General features: G+C 48.9%; 1 protein-coding gene across 1 annotated transcript in view; it reads right to left on the reverse strand.

The window, feature by feature from the left end:
- Positions 1-4,974, reverse strand: part of ccdc102a (coiled-coil domain containing 102A) — a 347,394-nt gene extending 342,420 nt beyond the window's left edge. Inside the window, exon 1 of the mRNA XM_067997599.1 lies at positions 4,912-4,974. The gene's annotated coding sequence lies outside the window, so the exon portion shown is untranslated. The remainder of the gene's footprint in view (positions 1-4,911) is intronic.
- Positions 4,975-8,968: the final 3,994 nt, after the last annotated feature.

Below are 8,968 nucleotides of genomic sequence, written 5' to 3' on the forward strand. Positions count from 1 at the left end.
GCCCTTGAGAAGGTGGTGGTGAGCCGCCTTGAACCGCTGCAGTCCGTGTGGTGAAGGTTCTCCCACAGTGCTGTTAGGAAGGGAGTTACAGGATTTTGACCCAGCGACGATGAAGGAACGGCGATATATTTCCAAGTCGGGATGGTGTGTGACTTGGAGGGGAACGTGCAGGTGGTGTTGTTCCCATGTACCTGCTGCCCTTGTCCTTCTCGATGGTAGAGGTCGCGGGTTTGGGAGGTGCTGTCGAAGAAGCCTTGGCGAGTTGCTGCAGTGCATCCTGTGGATGGTACACACTGCAACCACTGTGCACTGGTGGTGAAGGGAGTGAATGTTTAGGGTGGTGGATGGGGTGCCAATCAAGCGGACTGCTTTGTCCTGGATGGTGTCGAGCTTCTCGAGTGTTGTTGGAGCTGCACTCATCCAGGCAAGTGGAGAGTATTCCATCACACTCCTGACTTGTGCCTTGTTGATGGTGGAAAGGCTTTGGGGAGTCAGGTGGTGAGACACTCGTCGCAGAATACCCAGCCTCTGACCTGCTCTTGTAGCCACAGTATTTATATGGCTCGTCCATTTAAGTTTCTGGTCAATGGTGGCCCCCAGGATGTTTATGGTGGTGATTCGGCGATGGTAATGCCATTGAATTTCATGGGGAGGTGGTTCGACTCTCCCTTGTTGGAGATGGTCATTGCCTGGCACTTGTCTGGTGCGAATGTTACTTGCCACTTATCAGCCCAAGCCTGGATGTTGTCCAGGTCTTGCTGCATGCCGGCTCGGACTGCTTCATTATTTGAGGGGTTGCGAATGGAACTGAACACTGTGCAGTCATCAGTGAACATCCCCATTTCTGACCTTATGATGGAGGGAAGGTCATTGATGAAGCAGCTGAAGATGGTTGGGCCTGGGACAGTGCCCTGAGGAACTCCTGCAGCAATGTCCTGGGGCTGAGATGATTGGCCTCCAACAACCACTACCATCTTCCTTTGTGCTAGGTATGACTCCAGCCACTGGAGAGTTTTCCCCTGATTCCCACTGACTTCAATTTTACTAGGGCTCCTTGGTGCCACACTCAGTCAAATGCTGCCTTGATGTCAAGGGCAGTCACTCTCACCTCACCTCTGGAATTCAGCTCTTTCGTCCATGTTTGGATCAAGGCTGTCATGAGGTCTGGAGCCGAGTGGTCCTGGTGGAACCCAAACTGAGGATCGGTGAGCAGGTTATTGGTGAGTAAGTGCCGCTTGATAGCACTGTCGACGACACCTTCCATCACTTTGCTGATGATGGAGAGTAGACTGATGGGGCGGTAATTGACCGGATTGGGTTTGTCCTGCTTTTTGTGGACAGGACATACCTGGGCAATCTTCCACATTGTTGGGTAGATGCCAGTGTTGCAGCTGTACTGGAACAGCTTGGCTGGAGGTGCAGCTAGTTCTGGAGCACAAGTCTTCAGCACGACAGCCGGAATGTTGTCGGGGCCCATAGCATTTGCTGTATCCAGTGCACTCAGCCGTTTCTTGATATCACGTGGAGTGAATCGAATTGGCTGAAGACTGGCTTCTGTGATGGTGGGGATATCGGGAGGAGGCCGAGATGGATCATCCACTCTGGCTGAAGATGGTTGCAAACGCTTCAGCCTTGTCTTTTGCATTCATGTGCTGGACTCCACCATCATTGAGGATCAGGATGTTTGCAGAGCCTCCTCCTCCCGTTCGTTGTTTAATTGTCCACCACCATTCACGACTGGATGTGGCAGGACTGTAGAGCTTTGATCTGATCCGTTGGTTGTGGAATCGCTGAGCTCTGTCTATAGCATGTTGCTTCCACTGTTTAGCATGCATGTAGTCCTGAGTTGTTGCTTCACCAGGTACGCCTGGTGCTGCTCCTGGCATGCTCTTCTACACTCCTCATTGAACCAGGGTTGATCCCCTGGCTTGTTGGTAATGGTAGAGTGAGGAATATGCCAGGCCATAAAGTTACAGATTGTGCTGGAATACAATTCTGCAGCTGCTGATGGCCCACAGCGCCTCATGGATGCCCAGTTTTGAGCTGCTAGATCTGTTCTGAATCTATCCCATTTAGCACGGTGGTAGTGTCACACAACACGTTGGATGGTGTCCTCAGTGCGACGACGGGACTTCGTCTCCACGAGGACTGTGCGGTGGTCACTCCTACCAATACTGTCATGGACAGATGCATCTGCGACAGGTAGATTGGTGAGGACGCGGTCAAGTAGGTTTTTCCTCGTGTTTGTTCGCTCACCACCTGCTGCAGGCCCAGTCTGGCAGCTATGTCCTTCAGGACTCGGCCAGCTCGGTCAGTCGTGGTGCTACCGAGCCACTCTTGGTGATGGACATTGAAGTCCCCCACCCAGAGTACATTCTGTGCCCATGCTACCCTCAGTGCTTCCTCCAAGTGGTGTTCAACATGGAGGAGGACTGATTCATCAGCTGAGGGAGGGCGGTAGGTGGTAATCAGCAGGAGGTTTCCTTGCCCATGTTTGACCTGATGCCATGAGATTTCATGGGGTCCAGAGTCAATGTTGAGGACTCCCAGGGCCACTCCCTCCTGACTGTATATCATTGAACCGCCACCTCTGGTCGGTCTGTCCTGCCGGTGGGACAGGACATACCCAGGGATGGTGATGGATGAGTCTGGGACGTTGGCTGAAAGGTATGATTCTGTGAGTACGGCTACATCAGGCTGTTGCTTGACTAACATCTGGGGACTTGTGCCAAAATTGGGAGAACTGTCCCACAGACTGGTGAGGAGGACCTTACAGGGTCGACTGGGCTTGGTTTGCCTTTGTCGTGTCCGTTCCTGGTGATCCAATGCCGGGTGGTCCGTCTGGTTTTATTCTTATGACTTTTTTTGGCGAGATTTTACAACTGAGTGGCTTGCCAGGCCATTTCAGAGGGCGATTAAGAATCAACCACATTGCTGTAGGTCTGGAGTCACAAATAGGCCAGACCGGGCAAGGACGGCAGGTTTCCTTCCCTAAAGGACATTAGTGAACCAGATGGGTTTTTACAACAATCCGGTCGTTTCATGGCTGCCATTACTGATACTAGTATTTTAATTCGAGATTTTATTTAATTAATTTAATTTAAATTCCCCAGCTGCCTTGGCGGGATTTGAACTCACTCGTCCAGATTATTAGTCCAGTAACATAACCACTATGCTACTGTACCCTACCCGAGAGGTTGTTTCCCCTGGCTGGAGAGTCTAGAATTAGAGGGGAAAGTCGTAGGATGAGGGGTCGGCCACTTAAGTCTGAGATGAGGGGGAATTTCTTCATTCAGTGGGTTGTGAATCTTTAGAATTCTCTACCCTAGAGGGCTGTGGATGATGAGTATGTTCAAGATTTGAGATCGATAGATTTTTGGACTCTAGGGAAATCAAGGGATATGAGGATTGAGCAGGAAAGTGGAGTTGAGGCTGAAGATCAGCCTTGATCTGATTGAATGGTGGAGCAGTCTCAAGCTGCCATGTGGCCTACTCCTGCTCCCATTCTTTCGGTTCTTATGTTCTCCACCTGGGCCCGTCATAATTTTATACATCTCAATTAAATCTCTCCTCAGCCTTCTTTGTTCCAAAGAAAACCAGCCCAGACTATCCAGTCTTTCCCCATAGCTGCAATTCTCAAGTCCTGGCAACACAGTGAAATCTCCTCTGTACCCTCTCTAGTGCAATCACACCTTTCCTGTAATGTGGTGACCAGAAGTGTACACAGCACTCAAGCTGTGGCCTAACCAGTGTTTTATACAGTTGTAACATAACCTCCCTGCTCTTATATTCTATGCCTCGGCTAATAAAGGAAAGTATCCCATATGCCTTCTTAACCACCTTATCTACCTGTCCTGCTACCTTCAGGGATCTGTGGACATGCACTCCAAGGTCCCTCACTTCCTCTACACCTCTCAATGTGCTGCCTGAAAGGGTGGTGGAAGCAGATTCAATTGTGGCTTTTAAAAAGGAATTGGATAAATACTTGAAGGGAAAAAATGTGAAGGGCTATGAGGAAAGTGTGGGGAAATGGGACTAACTGGATTGCTCTTACAAAGAGCCTGCACAGGCTCAATGGGCTGAATGGCCTCCTTCTGTGCTGTAATCATTCTATGTTAAATTGGTGGTACATTTATGCTTTTCTGAAAGCTCTGCACAGATGTCTTAAAACTGCACATCATTCAGGTTGGTCCACAAATGTGTGACACTTTCAATTCATTTAATTAATGCAGAATAATCAGTAAGGGACGAGCAATTTTTTCTTGTACCATGAATCTCTGAAATGAGTTTCAGTAAAATTGCACGCCTCGATTTTAAAATTAACATCCTTGTGTTGAAATCCCTTCATGACCTCGCCCACCACCCCCCCCCCATCTCTAACCTTCTCCAGCCCTACAACCCTCCGAGATCTCCGTGCTCCACCAATTCTGGCCTTTTGCACATCCCCGATTTTCATCATTCCACCATTGGCGGCTGTGCCTTCAGCTGCCTACGCCCTAAGCTCTGGAATTCCCTCCCTAAACCTCTCCGCCTCTCTCTCTCTCCTCCTTTAAAGATGTTCCTTAAAATCTACCTCTTTGACTAAGCTTTTGATCACCTGTCCTAATATCTGTCAATTTCTGTCTGATTACGCCCTGTGAAGCGCCTTGGTACGTTTTTCTACATTAAAGGTGCTACATAAATGCAAGTTGTTGTTCTCAACTCTGAACCATCTATAGTGATCTACTGTTGATTGATCAACTGTAAAGGTTTATCCAGATCTGCGCAGACACGAAAATATGCACATGTTTGCACAAAATCCTTCAAATCAGTTAACTGAATGAATATGCAAAACATAATCTGTAGCATGTAGCTTAAAAATAGATAACCCACTATTCATCATTCTTTATATGTAGTTCATCCTTCGCTTACCTTAAGGATAGGCCACTGGATAAGTAGAGGGCAGGGGTGACGTGGTTCGGGTGGAAGCTGGAAAAGAGGCCATCCCCTATGGTCAGGCCCTGCGAATACACAGGATCTGCTCAGACGAGGAGGAACGCGATGGACACCGACAGACGCTGAAAGACGCCCTCATAAGAACGGGATATGACGCTCGACTTGTCGATCGACCGTTCAGACGGGCTACAGCGAAGAATCGCATAGACCTCCTCAGAAGACTAACACTGGACTCAACCAACAGAGTACCCTTCGTCGTCCAGTACTTCCCCGGAGCGGAGAAACTACGCCATGTTCTCCGCAGCCTTCAACATGTCATCAATGACGACGAACACCTCGCTAAGGCCATCCCCACGCCTCCATTACTCGCCTCGAAACAGCCACCCAACCTCAAACAGACCATCGTTCGCAGCAAATTACCCAGCTTTCAGGAGAACAGCTTCCACGACACCACACAACCCTGCCACGGACACCTCTGCAAGACATGCCAGATCATCGACACAGATACCACCATCACACGAGAGGACACCACCCACCGGGTACATGGTTCATACTCCTGTGACTCGGCCAACGTTGTCTCCCTCATACGTTGCAGGAAAGGATGCCCCGGAGCATGGTACATTGGCGAGACCATGCAGACACCGCGCAACAATCGCCAGACAGGAGGGTTCCCTCCCAGTCGGGGAACACTTTAGCAGTCAAGGACATTCAGCCACCGATCTTCGGGTAAGCGTTCTCCAAGGCGGCTTTCGAGACACACGACAATGCAAAATCGTCGAGCAGAAATTGATAGCCAAGTTCCGCACCCATGAGGATGGCCTCAACTGGGATCTTGGGTTCATGTCACACTACACGTAACCCCACCAGCAGGAAAAAAAAGTTATCTGTTTTTAATACAACTGGACATTCTCTCTCTCTCTGCCTTTCGGGTCTCTTTCTCTCTCTGGCTTTGTAATCTGACCCATTGTGTATTCAGTATACTGGGATGTACTGTTTTCTGTGGCTAACCTGTCTGAACACCAACGACACCTTTGATTGGTGTGATCGTGTCCCAGCCTAATATAAGATATGCGATTTGAGAACCTTTCACTCACTCACCTGACGAAGGAGATAATCTCCGAAAGCTTGTGATTTTCAAATAAAACTATTGGACTATAACCTGGTGTCGTAAGATTCCTTACATAAGGAGAACAACCCCAGCTTCACCAGTCTATCCACGTAACTAAAGTCCCTCATCCCAGGAATCATTCCAGTAAATCTTTTCTGCACCCTTTCTAAGGCCTTCACATCTTTCCTAAAGTACAGTGCCCAGAACTGGAAACGATACTCCAGTTGTGGCTGAACCAGTGTTTTATAAAGGTTCATCATAACCTCTTTGCTTTTGTACTCTATGCCTCTATTTATAAAGCCCAGGATCCCGTATGCTTTTTTAAACCGCTTTCTCAACCTGCCCTGCCACCTTCAACGATTTGTGCACATTTACCCACAGATCTCTGTTCCTGCACCCCTTTTAGAATTGTACCCTTTAGTTTATATCGCCTCTCCTTGTTCTTCCTACCACTTCACACTTTTCTGCATTAAATTTCATCTGCCATGTGTCTGCCCATTCCACCAACCTGTCTGTGTCCTCCTGAAGTCTATCACTATCCTCCTCACTGTTCACTACACTTCCAAGTTTTGTGTCATCTGCAAATTTTGAAATTGTGTCCTGTACTCATTGGAGTTTAGAAGAATGAGAGGAGATCTTATTGAAACATACAAGATTCTGAGGAGACTCGATAGGGTAGATGCTGAGAGGATGTTACCCCTCATGGGGGAATCTAAAACCAGGGGGCATAGTCTCAGAATAAGGGGTCGCCCATTTAAGATGGAAATGAGGAGGAATTTCTTCTCCCAGAGGGTCGTGAATCTTTGGAATTCTTTACCCCAAAAATCTGTGGAGGCTGAGTCATTGAATACATTCAAGGCTGAGTTCGACAAATTTTTGATCAGCAAGATATGGGGAAAGGGCGGGAAAGTGGAGTTGAGGTAAAAATCAGATCATTATCTAATTAAATGGCAGAACAGGCTCGAGGGGCCGAATGGCCTCCTCCTGCTCCCACCTCTTATGGTCTGTAATCCCAAATCCAAGTCATTAATATATATCAAGAAAATCCTTGGAACCGAGGAGGCTGAGGGGTGATTTGATTGAGGCGTACAAAATTATGAGGGGCCTATTTCCCTTAGTGGAGGGGTCAATGGCCAGGGGGCATAGATTTAAAGTGATTGGTAGAAGGATTAGAGCAGAAATGAAAAAAACATTTTTCACCCAGAGGATGGTGGGGGTCTGGATCTCTCTGCCTGAGAGGGTGGTACAGACAGAAACCCTCAACTCATTTAAAAAATCCCTGGATGTGCACCTGAAGAGCCGTGACCTGCAGGGCTACGGACCAAATGCGGGAAAGTGGGATCAGGCTGGTTGGCTCATTTCTCAGCTGGCACGGACACAATGGGCCGAATGGCCTCCTTTTGTGTCGTAAATTTTCTATGATTCTAAGAAAAGCAATTGGTCCTAGTACCGACCCCTGGGGAACACCACTGTATACGTCCCTCCAGTCCGAAAAACAATCGTTCACCACTACTCTGCTTCCTGTTACTTATTGTAAACAATTTTACAACACCAAGTTATAGTCCAACAAATTTATTTTAAATTCCACAAGCTTTCGGAGGCTTCCTCCTTCGTCAGGTGAACGGTGTGGAAATGAGATTTTCGAATCCTTCGCATTTTAAAATCACAGAACAATGCCTGGTGATTACTGCCCGTTGCCAAGGCAATCACAGTGAGCAGACAGAAAGGTGTCACCTAAAAGGCCACCGAATATACAAACCCCCCAAAAAAAAGAGAGAGAGAAGGAAGACAGTCAATGACCCGTTATATTAAAAACAGATAACATTTGTTCGCTGGTGGGGTTACGTGTAGTGTGACATGAACCCAAGATCCCGGTTGAGGCCGTCCTCATGGGTGCGGAACTTGGCTATCAATTTCTGCTCAACGATTTTGCGTTGTCGTGTGTCTCGAAGACCGCCATGGGGAACGCTTACCCGAAGATCGGTGGCTGAATGTCCCTGACTGCTGAAGTGTTCCCCGACAGGGAGAGAACCCTCCTGTTTGGCGATTGTTGCGCGGTGTCCGTTCATCCGTTGTCGCAGTGTCTGCATGGTCTCGCCAATGTACCATGCTCTGGGGCATCCTTTCCTGCAACGTATGAGGTAGACAACGTTGGCCGAGTCACAGGAGTATGAACCGTGCACCTGGTGGGTGGTGTCCTCTCGTGTGATGGTGGTATCTGTGTCGATGATCTGGCATGTCTTGCAGAGGTTATCGTGGCAGGGTTGTGTGGTGTCGTGGACGCTGTTCTCCTGAAGGCTGGGTAATTTGCTGCGAACGATGGTTTGTTTGAGGTTGGGTGGCTGTTTAAAGGCGAGTAGTGGAGGTGTGGGGATGGCCATAGCGAGGTGTTCGTCATCATTGATGACATGTTGAAGGCTGCGGAGAACATGGCGTAGTTTCTCCGCTCCGGGGAAGTACTGGACGACGAAGGTTGCATCCCGTGTTAGTCTTCTGAGGAGGTCTACGCGATTTTTCGCTGTGGCCCGTCGGAACTGTTGATCGATGAGTCGAGCATCATATCCCGTTCTTACTAGGGCGTCTTTCAGCGTCTGTAGGTGTCCATCGCGTTCCTCCTCGTCTGAGCAGACCCTGTGTATTCGCAGGGCCTGTCCATAGGGGATGGCCTCTTTGACGTGGTTAGGGTGGAAGCTGGAAAAGTGGAGCATCGTGAGGTTGTCCGTGGGCTTGCAGTAGAGTGAGGTGCTGAGGTGCCAGATCATCGACACAGATACCACCATCACACGAGAGGACACCACCCACCAGGTGCACGGTTCATACTCCCGTGACTCGGCCAACGTTGTCTACCTCATACGTTGCAGGAAAGGATGCCCCAGAGCATGGTACATTGGCGAGACCATGCAGACACTGCGACAACGGATGAAC

This window comes from Heptranchias perlo, chromosome 16 (assembly GCF_035084215.1).
Source record: "Heptranchias perlo isolate sHepPer1 chromosome 16, sHepPer1.hap1, whole genome shotgun sequence".
NCBI classification, from domain to species: Eukaryota; Metazoa; Chordata; class Chondrichthyes; order Hexanchiformes; family Hexanchidae; genus Heptranchias; species Heptranchias perlo.